Raw genomic sequence first — 21,080 nt, forward strand, 5'->3', positions numbered from 1 at the left:
AGCATGATGATCCAGAGCTCTCACACTACCAAGCCGTCATGCGCACTGAGACTCTCTCGAGACAGCAGAGCACAGTCTCCCAGCCTCCATGGGAGCGCAAACCCTCAACGCTCAGTCCAATCCTGAAGCAGTATTGGCCGCAGGGCAGTCTGGGAACCTGCGACTGCAATAGAGCCACACAGGAGGAGAAATCGGCGAAGCAGGGCTGCCGGTAAATTCTTTCTTCTTTGTCCCTTTTTTTGTCGTCGTCGTTAGTGTCTTCCCTCCTCCCACCCATCTCGTCTCCTCCGATAACGGCCAGTGATAGCATATGTCAGATGCCACAGGTATGGTCTGTAAACTATTACATGTCTTCACAATTTTGGCCTTATTATTTGTGGGAACCATACATTAACCCGTTTACCGCGGTGGACATTCTGCCGCGGTGCGGGCGTTCCACAAAGTGGGCGGGTCTACGTCGGCTGTTGGTCGCGCGCAGCACCCCAGAGGTAGTGCTCGTTGGCCGACGCGAGCACGCAACGGGTTAAAGCCAATAGGCCTTTAAGTGTTGATTAGTATTACACTGTTTTAACCCCTTCCGCGCTCATGACGAGCTCAGCTCGTCATGAGGTACGCCCGTCGTACGCTCATGACGAGCTGAGCTCGTCATGTAACGCGGTAATTACTAATCTTTAGCGCACAGCGGTAAAACGCTTAACACGGATGGGGTTAAAGCCGGCGCTGAGGCATCTTATAACACAAAAGCTCACAGAACACTATATTAGACAGCAGGTAAACCCTGGGAGTAGATTTGCAGCACTGTGATAGCCCTCGATGGGCCCTCACAGGGAGTGGTTTGTGCATTGCTTTGCTCTTTACTAAGAGTACATTTGTCTGAAGCATTTGACAGGTATGCAAGGAATGTAGAACAATAAGAGATTGTTACCTATGGCATTGTGCTTTGTGGGGTCCAGACCATTAAACCTTTACAAAGCTCTCACATCTTCCTTTTCAGAAACACCCGCTCGTTAGTTCCTGAAGCCGGCGCCATCTCACTCGGACACATACAATCGCTCCCATTTTCAGAATAGTTTTTAGTTGCTGCTCGCTTTTTAGCCCCTTTGTCACTTCTCGCTTTTTGTGCCTTTCATGCTGCACTCCGTGTGCACAATTATATGGTCCTGTGTGGGCTCCGAGCGGCTCTGCCTTTCATCATCTGTATTCATGATGAGAGTGCAGGTGGGCGAGGGAGGATAAAAGAGTGAGCCGAGCCATCAAAAGACTCCCCATGTAAATGACACAGCAAACGCCGAGAGAAACGAGATCTCACTTTTGACGTCAGTTAAAAGCAATAGTTTTAAAACATGAATGTGTTCCCACCTCGGTTGCCCTGACAGCCCTGCCATGAGTAAATCTAGGGTGTCAAATTGTAATGTGCACTATTTATTTATTTTTTTTAAATTTTTTTTTTGTTTATTGTTTAGTTTTTTGTTTGTTTAGTTTATATATGTTTCTTTTTTTATATATATATATATATATATATATATATAAATATATATAAAAATATATAAATAATGTTTAGTCCTTAGGTGCCATAGCTAGTTAGCGTTTACACCATCAGTTGGCGCTTACCCAGACCAAGCCTGACCCCCATGCCACATGACCTGTTTGATTTCTCCTTGTGGAGAAAAAATAAAGGGCCAAGCGTAATGCTTGGAAAATGGACACAGAACAGAAACCCCTCTCAACTCTCCCCCCCCCCACCCCCAAACAGTTGTTCTTGAGCTCTTTTAGGCAGAAAACACATGCAGGGCCTTCTCTCCCTGCTGAAGCTGGACTCAGTCTATTTATTTATTTATTTCTTTCGATTTATATAGCGCTATATAACCCAGGGGTCTCTAAGCGCTTGTCCAGTAAACACCACAGGAACCAAAAGGAACACTACAGGCGATTTATAGCCCTCCCCAAGCTTTCTGGAACAGAACCGTCTTCAGCTTCTTCCGAAAAGTCAGCAAATTGGGTTCTTTGCGCAGGTTCACCGGTAGACTGTTCCAGACCCCTGGAAGGGTGTTGGAAATGGCACGACCGCCCACCGTCGCCAATCTGAACCGGGGTTGCGTGAGCATGGTTGCTTCGGCAGATCTTAACACCCTGGACGGTGTATATGGGGTCAGGCGAGTCTTGATGTAACTAGGTGCCTTACCATAAAGGGATTTATGTGCAATACATAACCCTTTAAAAAGCACCCTCTGCCTTACTGGGAGCCAATGTAACTCACGCATGAGTGGGGACACATGCGTGCTCCTGGGTTTCTTGTGAATGAGCCTGGCGGCATCATTCATCACCAACTGCAGTTTATCCAAAAGTTTTTGAGGTAGGCCCAAATAAAGCGAGTTACCATAATCCAGTCTTGCCAGGATCATAGCAGAGACCGCCCTTCGCAGGGTAGAATGGGACAGTAATGGCGCGATCTTCCTAAGTTGACGCAACATGCCAACACAAGTTCCTACCACCGTGGTGACCTGTTTCCGCATGGAGAGCTTATCATCCACATAAATGCCAAGGCTTTTTAGTCTAGCTGCTCCACAGAAGGTACGGTTTGGACAAAGCCCTCCTGCACCACCAGTTTGAGTCCAACCTCCTCTACCCTGCTGGATACAGCTTTGCGAGAACACTGCACAGTTATGTTATGTTGTGATCACTTACTAGCACAGCGTATTATCCCTGAAGCAATATCTTGGCGCAGCGAAGCAAGGTCGTCTACCTTCTATGAGAACTTGTCAGTGGTCCCTTTTCCATATCCAAGGGGCTCTAAGGTCTACTCTGGGGTGTTGAGCCAGTATCCTCCCTAGATACCTCTCACAAGTCTCATTCCAGCACTTCCGCAAGCTCTTCCTCACTAGCAGTTGAATGCATCTCTATTGGAGTGCAGGAGAGAAGGGGGGAGTCCAGAGCAAGTGCCGTATGGGAAGCCCCTCGATATAGTCCTCTTCAGGTGGACCTCAGCGCCACCACTCAAACCACCAGTAATAAGTAGCATTAGGAGACAAGTGGGCGTCATAGGGTCTGTCATGGGTCACTGGCAGCCCCTCTGTGGACTACAGGTATGAGTAGCGATGGACTCGTTCAAGATGCAATGCACAGCTCACCTCTGGGCTATGCCTCGAGGTGCATAATGGGACTGGTAAGACTCATTCTTGTGCATAGATGCGCAGGAGGTCTGCCCTCAGGCCGACGTAGATCTCCTCGGAATGCCGCATCCTGGATGTACAGGGGGCCCATCTCTACGGGAGACACCTAAGAGTTGACGGGCAGCGAGGTTGCTCTAGTAGTTCCTGGCACCCGGCTCCAAGGGTCACTTAGAAGTTCAAGCCCAGTCCAGAGTATCCAGCTGGTATTGTTGCTCCATCCTGGCCATGCCAGGTCTGCTTCTTGGAACACCAGCAGCTGCGTCAGTGGAAGGGTCTCCAGGTTCTGCCTAAAGCAAGTTGGCACTTTCAGTGCTCTTCTACCTCTGTTTTACCTCAACTTGATCGTCTAGTCCTTGAAGATGTATCCTTGGCGCACCAGGACCTCTCACCAGACACCAGGATGATCTGGAGGCCTCCAGGAAATCCACCGCCAGGATCCAGTGCAGTGGGCAGTGTGCTGCCCGTAGCCTCTGCCCAAGAGAATACTTCTCCTGACTGTCGGTGGGACGAGTACTCTCTTTTACCAGTGCTTTGCCATATCTGGCATTGACGTTGGTGCATAGCAAACCTACTACGGCTACTACAGGTGACTACAGGACTACTGAGTTCATCACACATCTGCCTGACCTTCTTCATCTCTTTGCCTGACCAGGAGGCCTACAGTCACATCAAGTCTGAACCTGCTGCTGTCTCATCTGCAAGATGTTTAGTCCTTTGACCTCATGTTACTTAAAACGCTTTGTCTGAAGTAAAAAAACAGACTTTCTGGTTGCAAACATTTCCAGTAGGTGTCTTAGTTAGCTACGGTCTTCAGAACTGAACTGCATCTTAACAAGGACGTCTCTCTCCTGGTCTGCTTTGTCCTGTCTCACACCTGCTTGGTGAGTGGGTGCTTCATAACAAAGAAGTTTACAGCACACTGACTTTTAACCTACTGGGGCCTAGATGTAGGTAAATGTGAATTACTGATTCATAAATACCGAATTTTACCGATTCGGTATTCATGAATCGTTAATTCAAATGTAGGTAGAAATTCGGTAACAAATACCGAATCGGTATGATTCAGTATTTACTGATTCTGTAATTACAGAATCGGTATTTGTCATTGATTCCTATGGGCCTTGAAGCCCATAGCATTCAATGGCAGATACCGATTCGGTAATTACCGACCGGTATTTGGCGAGCTACATCTGGCCCATAGTTCCCTAATTTGTCCCACTGCTTGCTGTACACTCACTTTAAGAACTAAAAAGTAACATCTATAATTTCGTACATTTTTTATTACAGATGCCTACAGTGAGTTTTTTTCACAGCGATTTTTGAGCCACACCACATCAGGATATTTCCATATTTGACCTTCTGCAAGATTAAAAAAAAAAAATGTCTTCTTGAAGGGGGTATTATTGGTCTTGCGTAAAAGACAGGTTTTCGGAGAAGGAGAGGACGTGGTGTTGCGGGCAGAGCTACTGACTTTAAAACGGTTGAATAAGGTTCGAGTCTCGGCGTCAGCGCACCATCCTGTGATTCTGGGCAAATCACTTGACCTCCCCGTGCCCACAAAAAAAATTAATGTTTACTTGTGTAACGGAGCTGGTGCTGATGTAAAGCGCTCCTATACCTACGAGTCGATTTCCTACTATACAAAACTGCAAAAAGTGCTGTGTGGTAAGAGAAAATCCATTGTGTACTATATACCAACAAGCATTGGAAATGCAATAGGTCTCGCAATAGAAAAGTTGGAGCTATTGGTTTTGTAATTGACAATTTATTTTTAATGTGTGGGTCTTTAAAATTGCAAAAGTATTAGCTTTGTGATTTACATTGCCAATACTTTAAACTTTTTTAAATGTGACACCTATAGCATTTGTAATGCAACATGTTTTGTATGTACGTGACTTAGATGTATTCATTTACCAAATACAAATGGTTTTTAATTTTTTTAAATAATTAAGACTGAAATAAAAGTTTTTGTAATTTATAATAGCAATAACTAAAACGTCGGCATGGCAACCAGTCTCTGGCGTCCCCAGAGAGGGACAGCGGTACACAGTAGGGTGGATATTCGGCGTGTAAGTGGAAATACTTGCAAACTATGAGACGTGGCACTTTTGAAGACACGTGTACTTTAAAGACAGTTTATGTAGGTGCACATTAAAGTACTGTGCTAGCATCTTTAGTGTAAACAGTTTCAACATGTCATTTTCTCACAAACGTACGTGCCTCACAGAAATGAACATGTTGAAAGTTTCTGTTTGATAAAACAAAGAGAGATGGGGCCATGGCACAGCTTGAGTCAGAGCAGGTGATCATACCTACACCAAAGAATTATTAGAGCGTCCTCACACCAAACCAAGAGATTACCTCCGGTTCAGAAAACTTCTGAAAACTCATCTGTTCCCCTGATCTCCATTTCTCATTCCTCTCCATTGTGTCACCCTCTTGACTGTCCTGATCTTAGCGCTGGGATGCTTATGGGTTACTACGCGCTTTACAAAACCCTAATAATAATAATAACACACCACTAAACCTACATAACAATTAAACATCCCCCTGGTATGCCTGGTACGCCAACTGAGCTTCAACCAAAGATCTCAAATATTTTTGTCCCGCTATCTAAAGATAGGATAAGTGACTCACCCAAACCAGCAAGTCTAAGAGACCAATCCAGGGATCTGGAGGATCAAATCAGTGAGACCATTGGGCATAATGGTGAGAATCTTACAACCTCTGGAGTAGAAGCTGAAGTAGGTAAAATAAATAACCATGTTGTAGGTCTAATGTCCGTTTTTTGCTCTCAAGCACCTGACAACGCTTTGGGAAACAAAATGGGAAACAATGCCAAGATTCAACTTGAAGGGTTGGATAATACACACAAGACGCCAAATTCTAAGCCATCTCCCAATCACCCTTCTCCTCCAACAAAAAATAACAAGACAATATGATGGTACCCAAGCGGCTACTGATGACTCTGATTCAGATATCTATGAAACCGGGGTCTCGAAGTCTAGTGGAATAAGCTACTCCAGCGATGAGCATACCCCTGATCCCTCAAACTCAGAACTCTCAGAACTATCAGATTTCGCTAGCGCAAAAACTAAGAAAGCAAACAAAATAGGTCCGGATAATACTCTAAGAAAAAACACTGGGGAAAATGAGAGAGAGACAAAAAAGACACTACAAAGTGAGGTACGAAGAAACCACAGACCCAGGAAGTAATACAGAGCAATCAAAATATACGGAAAAAAATTCAACTCCTAAAATTACATCAGAATCAGACCTCCACCAAATTACTGTGCACGAGACTACAGGAAGTGGACATAACCAACAGGGACTCACAAGCCATACTGGCAAACAGACAGAACCATGTTTGAGCGAAATACTTAGCTCAATCAAAAGCCTGCATGAGGAAATAAAAACAGACAACAAAAAGAACCATATCGCCATACAAAAATTGCAAGGAGCGATCAAAAAAGTAGGGCTAACATGCTCGGAAATATCAGACAGAATGGCTTCTGTTGAAACGCGTACCGAAAATTTAGAAATAGACGTTGCTAACCTCCAAACGTAAGGCAAAGATCAAGATGGTATCATAAAAGATCTAATGCAAAAGGTTGAAGATCATAAAAACCGAGCGAGACGGAACAACCTCCGCTTTTTAGGAATCCCTGAAGGCATAGAAGGAAAGGATATAAGGGCATTCATGATCCCCCTCCTTAACACAGCATTCCCGGAACTACAGTCATGGGAAATGGAGAGGGAGGTACAGCGTGTGCACCGCTTTCCATTAACTCCTTCCAAACGAGTAAACAACCATTCACACTACCCAAGAGCAGTACTGATATACTTCGGGAATTTTCTGCTTCGGGAAGCCATATATGATCTAGCACGGCCAAACAGAAAAAGGGAATACAAAGGGTTCAAGTTCTTCGCACGACCGGACTATGCTCATGTCACAGTGGAACGGAGGTGGAGGCTGCGGCAATTAATTACACCATTTGAGCAGATAGGAGCCACCGTTTTTTTTACAGGAACCAGCTAGACTGAAAATCATTATGAACGGGTCACATCGAAGCTTCACGAGCGAAATTCAGGCTCAGGCGTACCTCAAAGAAATGTCTCTCTCAAGCAACTCCAAAGCAGAAAGTCAACAAAAATCAGCGGCAAGACAAAACTCAGAAAGGAAATGATGAAATATAAGGATATTCACTATTATACCAAGGAACTTTATTCTGGCACACGTATATTGTATTTTTTATGTCCAGCACATTAGGGTTCGGGAGGCGGGGCGGGCTGGGGCTCTCTTACCAGACCGACGCCCACACCTGGGTCCCTACGGATTCAGGAAGCCTCAAGGGGTGGTGAGGGGGGAACGGGAAGGGAGGGGGAGGGTGGGTGGGAAGAGCACACAAGCAAAGAAAACACGGGTATTCACAGGCAAATCAGGATGCAAAATAGGAAAAAGAAAAAGAAAAATTACACAGCCTAGATATAAAATCATAAACAGGAACGAAGATAATAAGACAAAGACTAGTATTAGGTTGACCCAGAAACTACAGAAAATATGGCAAAGTTAAGGATTTTAACTATTAATATTTGCGGCCTTAACAATGTAAAGAAAAGACAAAGGGTGGCAATCGGTCTCAAGACAATAGGCCCTAATATTATTTGCATGCAGGAGACACATGTTGAAGGGTCTCAGCAACATCTATTGAAAAACATGGGTTACAGATTGATCATCTCAACATCGCAGGCAACAAAGACAAGGGGGGTAGCCATTCTCGCAATTGGTGGGGAATGCAGTTTACTAGGTCTATAGCCGACAAACTAGGGCGCTGGGCAATTACAGAATGCCTATATGGTCAAGGGGAGAAAGTCACGATTTGCTCCATATATGGGACATTAATAGATGACCCCGAATTATGGATGTTCATTTTAAATGAACTAGCCTACTGGTCACCACCCTTTATCTTATGTGGTGATTTTAACCTGAATTTACCCCCGGACTGGCAATCAAGGCCAGACTTTACATACAAAGGAAGGAAGCCAAGAGTATTCAGCACACTACAAGAAATATGCATCACACACGGGTTAGGGGATTGCTGGCAAGCGAAGCACCCCACAGATCCGGGCCATACATTTTTTTCTTACCCACATAATAAATTTGCAAGGCTAGATTACATACGGATCTCTAATACACTCTCATCTAAGTGCTCAATAGAGAAACTCCCCCGAGTACTATCCGATCACAATCCCCTAATTCTCAACTTGGAAATAGAAGGGTCCGGGTTTAGTCAGAAGCGATGGACCTTTGAGTGGGCCTTACTTTCGAATGAGGAATATTGCAAATGTCTAAACAAATGGATCCCAGAATTCCTTGAGCATAATATGGGGAGCGCTCCAATCGAGATCGTCTGGGATACCCTAAAAGCAGGAATAAGGGGAGAGACGCTAAGATTTTCCCTTAACTTTAACAGGGAAGCAAAAAACGAAATAAGAAAACTGCAGGATAGGCTAATCAATACAGAGGAAGATCTGATGAGAGCAGTACAAGCGGGGCACGAGATAGAAGAAACGTTGGCAAAAGTAGCTATCGCAAAAAATAAAGTGGCAGAAATTTTTACAAAAAAAGCTATAGAAAAAGCTATGGTGAATAAAGAACGCATATACGAACTTAGCGAAAAAGTAGGACACCAACTGGCGGTGCGAATAAGACCAGAAACTATGGCAAATGCAATCAAAGAAATTAATAATCCTAAAAATGGTCTTACACAAAATCAACTAGAAATAAGAAATGCATTTCATGATTTCTATCAGGATTTATACACAGAAACTGGTAAGAATCAGGGTAAAATTGAACTCTATCTAGAACAGTCTAATAGCCTACAACTATCTATGGAAGACCAAGAAAGTTTGGCGAAAAGCCCAAAATGTGTCGAAATCTTACTATCAATTAACAGTCTACCCCCTGGGAAAGCAACTGGCCTAGATGGGATCCCCGTCGAATTCTATGCTAAATTTTATAAACCATTGAAGGAAATCTTAACAACTTTAATGACGCATATTTTTAACGGAGGGCAACCACCAGGCTCATGGGCCAGGGCTAAAATTGTAGTTTTTCCAAAAAAGAATAAAGATCCCGCACAACTGGGATCCTATCGCCCAATTACATTGATTAACTGCGACTCTAAAATATACTCAAAATTACTGGCAACAAGACTGGCTCAATATATACACAAAATCACATCCCCACGACAACAGGGCTTCATTCCGGGCCGATCAACCACTAACCATATTCAGAGGGTCATCACACTCTTCGACATTACAGGAGACCCTATGGCCCTAATCCTTTTAGATGCCGAGAAGGCATTCGATAGGGTCTCCTGGCAATACCTGTGGACAGCAATGTCGAAGTGTGGTGTTGGTAACCGATTCATTAACGCTACCCGTATGTTATACACAAACCCTGAAGCAGTTATCACAATCAACGGAGAGATGACCAAGAGCATTAAAGTTACCAGAGTGACCAGACAGGGTTGCCCGTGCTCTCCCTTATTGTTTGCCATCTTCATTAATCCTTTCATCTTGAAACTAGAATCCAATCCGGCCATATCACCAATCAAAAGCTTCAACGGCAATACTAAGACGCTAGCCTATGCGGATGACATAGCAATAGTCACCGGAGACCCTAACACAGCAATTAAATCAATAGAAGAAGATGCCAAACAATTCGGGGAGGTCTCAGGATACAAACTTAATCAGGGAAAAACCCAGATAGTCGTTAATAATAAAATCCTATTTCTTGATGATCGGGTAGTCACCAACGCCATTTATCTAGGAGTAAATATAACATCTGACCTAGACAATCTGGTCAATATTAATCTGGAACCCCTAATAAACCAAACAAGCAAAAACCTGCGTAGAATTCACAATCTTCATCTGACCATAGTGGGAAGATGCAATGCCATCAAAACGCTATATCTCCCAAAATTCCTGTATTTCTTCCGGACCATCTGTCTAGACTTCACTACACAAATATTCCAGGACATAGATAATTTATTCTCACAGTTCATATGGAATTATAAAAAACCACGTAGGGCACTCAAATATATTACACTCCCGAAAGACAGGAGTGGTCTCTCACTACCGAACTTCAAAATATATTTGTGGGCCACTATCATACAGTATAGCAAAAGACTTCTGACCTCGTATAACTACGTAGAATGTGAAGAAACGATCCCGACACCACAGGGTTTAATATTAGGTAAAGAAACAAGAGCACATCTCTGGCGACTAACCTACAATTGCCACTATAAAAAAGTACGATTTAAAACCCTAAGGGGTTTATACTCAGCCTGGAACAATGTTCGAAAGATATGGGGGATTGGGAGATTCTCATACTATACAACGCTAGTGGGAAATACCAATCTACCAGATATATTTAATGATGTGTGCATGAAAAGGTGCCAAAGGGTTGGGATTATCCAGTGTGGTGACTTTTATTCCAATACTGGATTCAAATCATTTGATGAATTAAAATCAGAATTTGGACTAAGCCAATCAGATTTTTTTTAATTTCTACAAATTAGAGATTTCTTAATGAAGAAAGGGGGAGGCCTGGCCAAATTCGGAAAAATTCATATAATAGATACAATAATTGGTAGCAACACAACAAGAATAGGGGGTATATATAATAACCTTATAACCGTTTTACCAGACGATGTGTCAAAATATACATTAAAATGGCAAGAAAAACTAGACGTGATGCTAGAAACCTGCGAGAAATCACATAAGGCATCTCAATTATGGCTAATGTCAGCAAACCTTCAAGCCCAATATTACAAAACTTTTTTCCAGTTATATTATACCCCGAACAAGATCGCCAAATGGGGATCAGGCAAAGGTACAGAATGTCCTCGATGTAAACAGCACGAGGCAGATATCGTACATATATTTGCGACATGTGTCGCACTGGGTACAATACGCAGGGAAATATCCTCCTTTCTATCTAAAATCTTTAAATTACAATTTGAAATAACGACGGCAGAATTAATACTAGGTCTAGATGGAGATACCAGGCCAAAGGAAATTCAAGGGCTTATCTTTATTTCCGCGGCTGTACTTAGATTATGTTTGGCTTCGGCATGGCTAGACGATAACCCTCCAGCTTTTGAACAATGGCGGGCTAGACTCCTGGCCACATATAATTTAGAAACGGCTATATACCGAAAGAAAGGTAGAAAGAAACAAAAGACGGGTTTGAAAATCTGGGACCCACTAACATGTTGGATACAGAATCTGGGTTGATAAACTTTTTTTTTTTTTAATATAATTTAGTTTGTTTAAAACTATATATCCAGAAAATGCATATTATGGTTACTATAATTTGGACACCAAAACAGTCAGGTTTTCAGTACCGTGTTCCTATTTTTGTTTTGTTTATGTATAAACTCAAGCTTGGGGGGGTAGCGGGTATTAACAATAATTCTTTTTTGTTGTAAAATTATGGAGGGGATAAAATTATGAAAATGCTTCAATAAAGAACTAATAAAAATGAAAAAAAAATGGGAAAAAAATAAACATCCCCCTTTGATTCATGTCCACTGTACTTCTTCCAACAGACCCGGAAGCACTGTTTAAAAATACCATTTTGAAAGCATGTTTGCACGGGTACCATTAGTGGCAAAAAAATTACACAGATTTCACAGCATTCTACCTATCAAGCTGTCATGATTTGCAGTAAGGGCAAGTGAGACATTTACCTATCTGCCCTACAACATCTCCTTAACTAACACATACTGTACGAGTTTGTGTCTACCTTCTAATTATGTAAAAAAAAAAAAAAAAACTCCTAGAAGCACGAAAGATGGCACTGAGTAAATGAATGCATTAAATCTACTGCTGGCAAAGTACTGCCATACTAGGAAATGAAAACAGCCCTAAGCATTTCACCCGAGCAAAATCAGTTTTAGCCGTAAATGCGTCCATAAAAATAACAAGGTGCGACGGGCTGAGAGCTTGGGAGAGATTACATGCTGGGAGTGCGGATGGCCCTGAGAAACGGCAATTAGAGCATGCCAGGCTGAGAAAGGGGTAGAGTTTACTGTACGAGTTTGTGTCTACCTTCTAATTATAAAAAAAAAAAAAAAAGACTCCTAGAAGCATGAAAGATGGCACTGAGTAAATGAATGCATTAAATCTACTGCTGGCAAAGTACCGCCGTACTAGGAAATGAAAACAGCCCTAAGCATTTCACCCGAGCAAAATCAGTCTTAGCCGTAAATGCGTCCATAAAAATAACAAGGTGCGACGGGCTGAGAGCTTGGGAGAGATTACATGCTGGCAGTGCGGTTGGCCCTGAGAAGCGGCAATTAGAGCATGCCAGGCTGAGAAAGGGGTAGAGTTTACAACCTCTGAGAGGGACGAAGATGTGGGGTGAAAAATAGAGTGGGGCGTGAATAGTGGTATCAAGCTGAGAAGGAGGGGTGAGATGCTAACACATGGGCAAATAGGATGATCTACAAATAAAGGACACGGGGTGGGCATGCTGAACCCGAGAGAAGGAGGAAAGCGGTGACAGAACGAGAGGGGTTTAGAAAGAAGTTAAGAAACACCGTTTTGCACGGCAGTAAATAAAACAAGCATTGGCGCGGCAGAAACGAGAGACACGGCCTGGCGGCCGTGAAAGTACGGCCGGCCGGTGACAGAATGAGAGGGGTTTAGAAAGAAGTTAAGAAACACCGTTTTGCACAGTAGTAAATAAAACAAGCATTGGTGCAGCGTTGCAGAAACGGGAGACACGGTCTGGCGGCCGTGAAAGTGAAAGTACGGCCGGCCGGCCGTTAATAATTAGGGGACGAGAAATGCCTGAGGCAGAGTGCACGCTGGGGGATGCCTGTGGGAGGGAGGCAGATGGCTTTGAAGTGCACGCGCTTTTCGCGGGAACTGCATGGAATCGCCCCGATGGTCAAGCTCTGGATAAGCCCCTATATTCTCGCAAGCTTAATGCGCAAGCGAATTGACAGGCGAGACCTAAAAACGTACAGTGGGCTTTGACCTAACCCATTGCTTATCATTGGTTGCCTTTATTATCACTCTTATTTGCTCGGTGTTTATTTGATGCCTAAGCTTGTCCATTTTTGGGTTGTTCCCCCCTCCCCTTGTGTTTTTACAACCACCTGGAGCATAGCGTCTATATTTTTGACTGGATGTGTTGTACGCTTCCACTGCTCACATTTAAGGAACTACGTTTGCTTTCAGTACTCCAAGAGTGTTTTTTCTAGCTCTCTTCCTCGTGTGATACGTCCCTCACCCAAGCCCCTGCTCCTCTCATGCCCCTTGTTGCTCCTCTCATGCCCTTTGTTTCTCCTCTCATGCCCTTTGTTTCTCCTCTCATGCCCTTTGTTTCTACCTCTCCTTATTTTGTGAACGTCAAAAATGGCTTTCCGCTGATAAAACAAAACTTTTTCCACGTGCACGGCTATCTCACAGGCGCATGCTGCTTTGGCAGAGAGCCCTGGGAAGTAATTGTAGTTTTCACTCTCAAGCTGCTGGCCTGATAGCTATTTGGAAACACAAAACAACACGTTTTTTGTGTTCGTGTTCCCCTATTCGAGCCTCAGCATGAAGTAGGAGTTGTGTACTAGGCATTTTGTAGCACGACAAGGGTTGTGTTAGCTTAAGTCCCGCCCCTTGTCATCCTTACTTACGATTATTATGGAAATGGAGAGAGAAGAGGCACGTTGGTGGCAATACATTTTTTTTTGTTTTAAATATAATATTCAGTCAGTACAGACATTAAAGACCATGTCCCTTTCTATTTGTATCTAGTTCACATTTTGTCACTTGTATAATATCTTTTATGCCTTTTTTAAACTCAAATACAACTCCCATCCCCCTCTCCCCAAACCTGTAATGTCTTGAGTCTATTTGTCTTTGTTCCGAGGTCGACGTTCTAGGCAGAATACACTTGCCAATATCTGAATCCCCTCGCAATTCAGTTGTTGATCTCTTATGAGGCACATGTTGTGTTATTGTGTTCTTCATTACGGGTATAGTGTAGCTGATTCCTGCAGTTAACAAAACCTTCTCAGTGTTGGCAATGGTGGCGGCCTCTTTTGATCAACACAGCAGAGAGGCCACGTGTTGAATGGGCAATTAACTACTCACAGGTGCCTTGTGGGGTGTATGTACCCTTTGAAGCTCCTATATATGTTTTGTGTTGATGACCATTTTCAGGGAATGTTGTGACATAATTACACGTCTACGTCCTTCTATTTTGAAATAATTGTGGGCTATTTAGACCAACATAATTGGTTACTTTTGAATTATCATTTGTATTTATTGTATAAAGTGTGTTTATGTAGTTTGATATATGTTTGGTAAAAATAAGAGGCACTAAAAAGAAAAGAATAAATACGTTAAATAACATATAGCTTTAATATTTCGCCTACGAGTGTTTTATGTAGCTCTAATGCATATAGGATAACAAGAGTCTTTGACTTAATTCAGATTTTTTTCTCTATGACCATGGTTCTAGGCTAAGAAAAGGCAATCGATGATGTCTTTTCGATAACTAAATATAAAAGAAGTTTACCATAGGCATTGTTTTTTGTTTAAGTTGTGGGGTGTATGAGGCAGACACCCTGGAAGTTGCACTACTTTACGTCTGCTGCAAAAGTAAAGCGTCTTCACATTGAATGTGCACAAGCGCCTCCCTAGCAGCGCATTCCATAATGTGGCACTTTGCAGTCCCTCTGTGAACTTACGAGTTCCATGTGATGTGCAGTAATTTTGTAGGAAATTATTTGGTATCAAATTCAGTGTAATCATTTTTCTTTCCCGCGTTTTACATTTAATGTGGAGTAACTGACTGGCCGCTCCAATTTCTCTTTGTTCTGTAATTATGTTTTTCCACACTTTTTGGGCCTCATTGTTTTCTCTTGGTTATCCCTGTTTTTAGGTCTAGCTTAAGTCAGCGCATCTGTCTGCAGGAGATATTGTTACCAGTTCTACAAAGTAAACGTAGAATGGCCAATGGCTACAGTCAGAGCAGCTTCACTCTCTCACCACACGCCATTGGCTGTTTGGTGTATCATTCCTCCTTCAGGATGTGCCTCTGTTGGAATGCACAAGGGACTCTTCTATCTGAAAAGTACCTTCAGTTGTTGCCTTGTTTGTAACAATCAATTCCTGTTCTCCTTTATGCATTCTATAAAGAAATAAATGATTCTTGCTATTTTTTCCTAGGAGCGGCAAAGCCAATAGGCAGGTGATAATTGGCATAAACAACATGTGTACATGCAGCGCATTTAAGGGGTGTTTGTGAATACTAGCTCACGAATGTGATCACATATGAAATCTGATGCTCTTTGCTTTGCCAGTGCTTGTTATACGTTATTTCGCACTGTGGACCCCACTTGCTCAACCCCCTGTACAACTTTCTGAAAAACCATCAAGGTACATTTTGGTCCAGCTCTCTGCTGGCCCTCTGATACAGAGGGTGGCAGCCCTTTGTGTGTGATGGGCAGTTGCTATGAGGAGGTTGTTCTAAATGATCATTGGCTAGAAGCCGGATGAGATGCAGAAAGGATCTGGGGAGGTAACAGCGGAGGAAGAAGCGAGACAGAAGCTGTAACTTCACCGTGGCGGGCTCTCTGCCACCCTACACATGGCTGGAAGTGCCACTGTGGCGTTTAAGGCGTTTCCAAGTGTTATACTTTTCCCTGTCCGACTCTCTTAATCCCGCATTTAACGGGATTCTGGTCTAACGTCCTCCCGGTCCTAGAGCAGATTTTGGGCTGAAACTGTTTCATGTTCTGGAACCTTATTTTGGCGCGAAAATCTTACTATTCTAGGTGACTTTAATTTTCACTTAGAGCTGCTGGAGGCTCATGACACTCTTTCCTTGCTGGAAGTTATGTCAGCCTGTGGACTCACCCAATTGGTGAAAGGACCTACCCACCGAGCGGGGCATACGCTCGATGGGATTTTTTCTAATGATCAGAGGTTGACAGTAATGGATCCCTTTTTTCTGTCATGGTCGGATCACCTGGCCGTTCCCTTCAATCTGACCTACCTGATCCAGGACATCATTAGGAAAGTTCCGAGTACGACGGAAGTACGTAGGAATTTTAAAAACATCAGGGAAAATTCTTTTGATCCGTGGACGTTTAGTTTGTCCACAATTCAGGAGAAGGATGTTCCGTCGGCGGTCTCACAATATGAAAAGACCATTACGGAGGCCCTGGATGAACTGGCTCCTGCTCGGTCATGTTATTCAGCCAGGAAAAGACCTTCAGCCCCCTGGTTCTCAGAACATCTAAGACTCCTTAGACAGGAAGTAAGGAGACAGGAGCGCCTATGGCATTCTAGTTGGGACCAAAAGGATAAGGAAGCCCACAAGATCCTGTTAAAAAGATATAAGTCGGAAGTGATTAGGACCAAACAACAATACTTTACGGCCCTCACAGCCTCACTTTCCTCTCCTAAAGAGCTTTTCAGGATCGTGGACTCTCTTACATCTCTCCAGATCCCCGACCCTGTAATTGCATCTCAGGAGCTCTGCAATAGGATAGCCTCCTTCTTTCAGTCCAAAATATCGGACATCTACACTGCCTTGGAGTCGCAGAGATCTTCTACCGCTGAGCCTCCGGCTCCCGTTGTTTTGGACTCTGCTTCCACAGAGCTATCTCTGTCCGGAGGTCTGGAATCTTTCCCTCCTCTCTCCTTACAGGACCTAGAGATTCTTCTCAACAAAATCAAATCTGGGTCTCGACTGGATGCTTGTCCTTTAAAGATCCTCAAGCAGCGTAGAGAATCCCTCCTGCCCCCTCTGGTTGACATCATGAATAGGGCGATGAGGGAGGGCATTTTTCCTCAGCAGTGGAAAAATGCTGTAGTAAAACCACTGCTCAAGAAACCTTCTCTTGACCCGGGGGTACTAAAAAACTTTCGCCCCATCTCACTGCTCCCGGCTCCCGCGAAGATGTTAGAAGCTCACTTAAATAAACATCTTGCTGCCTTCGTGGAGAGTTCGGGCTGTCTGGATCTTTCCCAGCATGGGTTCAGGAGGGAACACAGCACCGAGTCTGCCCTCACCATAGTGCTTGATAATATCCGCACGCGTGTGGATGGGGGACAGACCTCCCTCCTGATCCTTTTAGACCTCACGGCTGCCTTTGATATCCTTTCTCCCCCGGTCTTAACATCTCGACTGAGGGAGATTGGGGTTCAGGGTTCGGCCCTGGGGCTCCTTTCCTCCTTTCTTGATCATAGAGAGCAAAGGGTCATGCTGGGCAAATTTCTATCTCCATCCCTGTCTGTGCAATGTGGGGTCCCGCAGGGGTCGGCGCTTAGCCCCACCCTTTTCAACATTTATGTGACCCCCCCTTGCCAGACTTATTAGATCTTTCGGGATGGAGGTAGTTTCCTATGCGGATGACACCCAGATCCTCGTCTCTCTCTCCCAGTCAGTTACGTCGACTGCCTCCAATTTTAGATCTTGTATGGAGGCAGTCGGCCAATGGATGATTCACAACTCATTGAAACTGAATGGGGAGAAGACTGAGGTGATGGTGTTTGGAGGAAAGGAGGAGATTTGGTCAGTTGAGTGGTGGCCGGACTCACTGGGTGCCTGTCCTGATCCTACCTCCTCAGCCAAAAACCTCGGGGTTATGATTGATCCCATCCTTAGTATGTGTCAACAGGACTGTATCGACCTGTTGGGGTATCATCCGCATACTAAGGAAAATCAGGCACTATCTTTCTTTGCAGGCAAGAAAGCAACTTGCCGTTGCCCTTGGGCTGTATGCGGGACTGAATAAAAGTCAGCTGCAGCGCTTGCAGGTGGTCCAGAATGCAGCAGCCAGATTTGTTCTGGATCTACCCCGATGTGCCTCTGCCACCTCTGCCAGGAAGCAGCTCCACTGGCTTCCTGTTGAGGACCGGATACTTTTTAAGACTATGTGTATGGTCTACAAGGCTTTAGCAAAAAATAGCCTTACTGGCATTGGATCCATTTTGTCTCCTTACAATCCTGGCAGGAACCTTCGCTCCTCAAACAGACTTCTTCTCTCAGTTCCGCGCATTCGGAAAACCAGATGGGGTGGTAAAGCTTTTTCCAATCTGGCCCCAAAATGGTGGAACGCTCTCCCGCTTGAATTAAGGTCTCTTCCCACCCTACAATTATTTAGAACTGCCCTGAAGACCCACCTCTTTGTACGCGCGTACCTGTAGTTGTGCTCTGCATTTCTGATTTTTTTTGATAGGCGCCTTGACACCTTTGGGTTTAGTTTGCGCAGTATAAATCGCATAATAAATAAATAAATAAGGCGGGTACCAAACAGTGGGTAGTAATGGCGTCAGGGTCCAATACACCCAGGAAATTTGACCCACCTTCCCCTGTGTTTGGCTAGTGAAAACTCTCCATTATTGGACCCCTGACACTGCTTAATTTGTGCCAGTGGTTGCACGTCGTAGGCGCCTGCATGCACTTTTAGGCACCAGGAGTTATTTTTCATCGTAAGGCTTTGACCTAGTGCGAGGCAGAAAAGAGAGAAATAAAGAGGATGGTAGGAGAACGGCGACAAAGGGAAAACAACCAGGGTGAGTGAGATATGGGAGAGGTGTGGCGCCGCGGCCAGGGCGACTGACGCTGGAATCTGGGGATCAGGGTTCGATCCCCGGCTCCGGCGGCAGGTTAGCCCAGCACCATGTGACTCTGGGCAATAGCTCGCTTAATCTTCCCGACGGCCCCCCAGCGCCTAGAGACCCTTACGGGTGATTGTGCGCTTTACAAATGTGGATTATTATTATTATTATTATTATAAAGAGGCAGGAGGCGCAGGGTGGCGTAAGAAAGAGGCATGAGGTGGATTCATGATTTGGTAATCTTGGAGTTCAGCATTTGGCAGAGGGCACCTAAGAAAACAGTTGCTTCCTTGCACTTATTATGAATTTTCTACAAATTAAGCACTAGGTCCTCATACCCCATTGGCCCTGGCACCTGCTGCTCTAATGATAGCTATGCCCACGATAGCAGAGACGATCAGGGAGTCCTGGACCTGGAGTAGGTAGACAGTGAAAGGGCGCTGAGGGGTGAGAGGGGAGTTACAATGAAAGAATGTCCGAGCTTGCATGTGACTTTCAGTCGATTTATTAGGTCGAAGTCTTCCAGACAGAGCAGCAGTCTGCTTGCTAAGACATACTGGGGACATGCTGAAAGCTTACCTAGGAATGCATTGCACCATTGCTTACCATTGGCTTTGTCGCTCACGTTTACTTGCATTCTATTCGCTGGCGTTATTTGTTTTAGGCTGTCCCTCCTTTGGTGTGTAGCCTTTTTACTACCTCTCTGACTGGCTCCTTGTATTCTTCCACAAGTGATCCCTTTCCAGTTTTCGTGAGGCACTCCTTGAGAGTGCTTCTGTTTCAGCAGACTTACACACAGTATTTCTTTGAAAATGTTTCACACGCATGACCAATTCTAGTTATCTCTGGCATTATCAGTTTTTGATTACAAATGCTGGCGATCACAAGGCAATCACCAAAAAATGGCCGCTTATATTTTGTTTTTATTTTGGCACATTTGCTGTACTTGAAAGACAAAGGTCAAATGTCAAGCTTTGTCTTTTAAGAAATTAATGTTTATTCTTTTAAAAGGGAGGTTGGTGTTTACTTTTGCTTCTCTGACTGCAAAATGAGAGGATTTTGTAAAGTTTTTTCTGGCACATCACACCATTTAAATACCTGTAAATCAAAAGTACAACTATGTCAGAAGATTTTAGCCGTTAGGATAGCACAAATGGAGCACGCGTTCTTTTTTTTTAAAAAAATTTTTTAAATTTTTTTTTTTTATTCTGAAGTGTGGTGGAAACAACGATTTTAGTGGGAACAAAACCGATAAAGGCACAAATGAAATATTCCCTGAAACTTGATTTCCACAGATCTCGTTTGTGCGCCTCCGAGTTTTTAACCGTAAAAATGTATGTCTGCGCAGATGTATTGGTCATTTTAGTGGAAAATGTGTTGTCTGCAAAAACACAGTGACCTACCACACCTTGCTGAGTAATATATTTGCTCCATTGTCCGCAATCTATTGCCAGCTACTTACTCCGTCCTTACTACGCTACTGCTGAATACATTTGATACTTTTGTTCTTCGTATGATATGTACTTTCACAATTCCCATGACTTCAGTGATGTAACATTAATGGCAGCACTCCTTCCCCACTCACCTCTTCTGCAAATTCTCCCAGCACCACTGGCTTATGCCAATTGCGAAATGTAATTTACGCATAAGCCCTGGTTAGTACATTTCTTTTTAATAATCCTGTTTCTTCGCAGGTTTTGAGGGAAGCGTACTGTAATTTAAAGACAATTTGCACAAATATCTGGTGTGCACTTGTCGGCTTTTACTTCTGTATTAAGTGTTACCACACAAGTGTTGAAAATGACCAGTCTTCATCAGTGGATGATATATACAGATTATTGTATTACCATCTGTAACCCACATCCAAATGAAACATTACTATGGATGTTAATGGGACCTGCTGTTCACAGGGCAGGCACACATGCAGAGAACTGCATGACTTCAATCTAAAATTGCACAGTGATATAGCCAAAACAATAAAAGAAGTGTGTGCACACATTCTAAACAACAGCTAGAAAAACCTGCCATTATGCTCATTTTACTAGAAACGCTCATCATAGTGCAAGTCTCGCTGCGTGGTATTTGTCAAGGGATTTTATAGTACATGCTACCAGAACAAGCATTTTTTTCACCATTCCTGAAATGTATGTCTCTTCTACAGACTAGTGGTATAATTTAGAGGAGAGTATGGAACAAAACTCTCAAAATAACTCCAAGACTCACAGTCCACACCTAGTACATGGTTAGCTCCACCTACGCCTG

At 43.7% G+C, this 21,080-nt stretch overlaps 1 protein-coding gene across 1 annotated transcript in view; it reads left to right on the plus strand.

Moving 5' to 3' along the window:
• Positions 1–21,080, plus strand: part of TRIM44 (tripartite motif containing 44) — a 504,386-nt gene that overhangs the window by 109,555 nt on the left and 373,751 nt on the right. The window lies entirely within an intron of this gene.

Source organism: Lissotriton helveticus, chromosome 3_2 (genome assembly GCF_964261635.1).
Source record: "Lissotriton helveticus chromosome 3_2, aLisHel1.1, whole genome shotgun sequence".
NCBI lineage: Eukaryota > Metazoa > Chordata > Amphibia > Caudata > Salamandridae > Lissotriton > Lissotriton helveticus.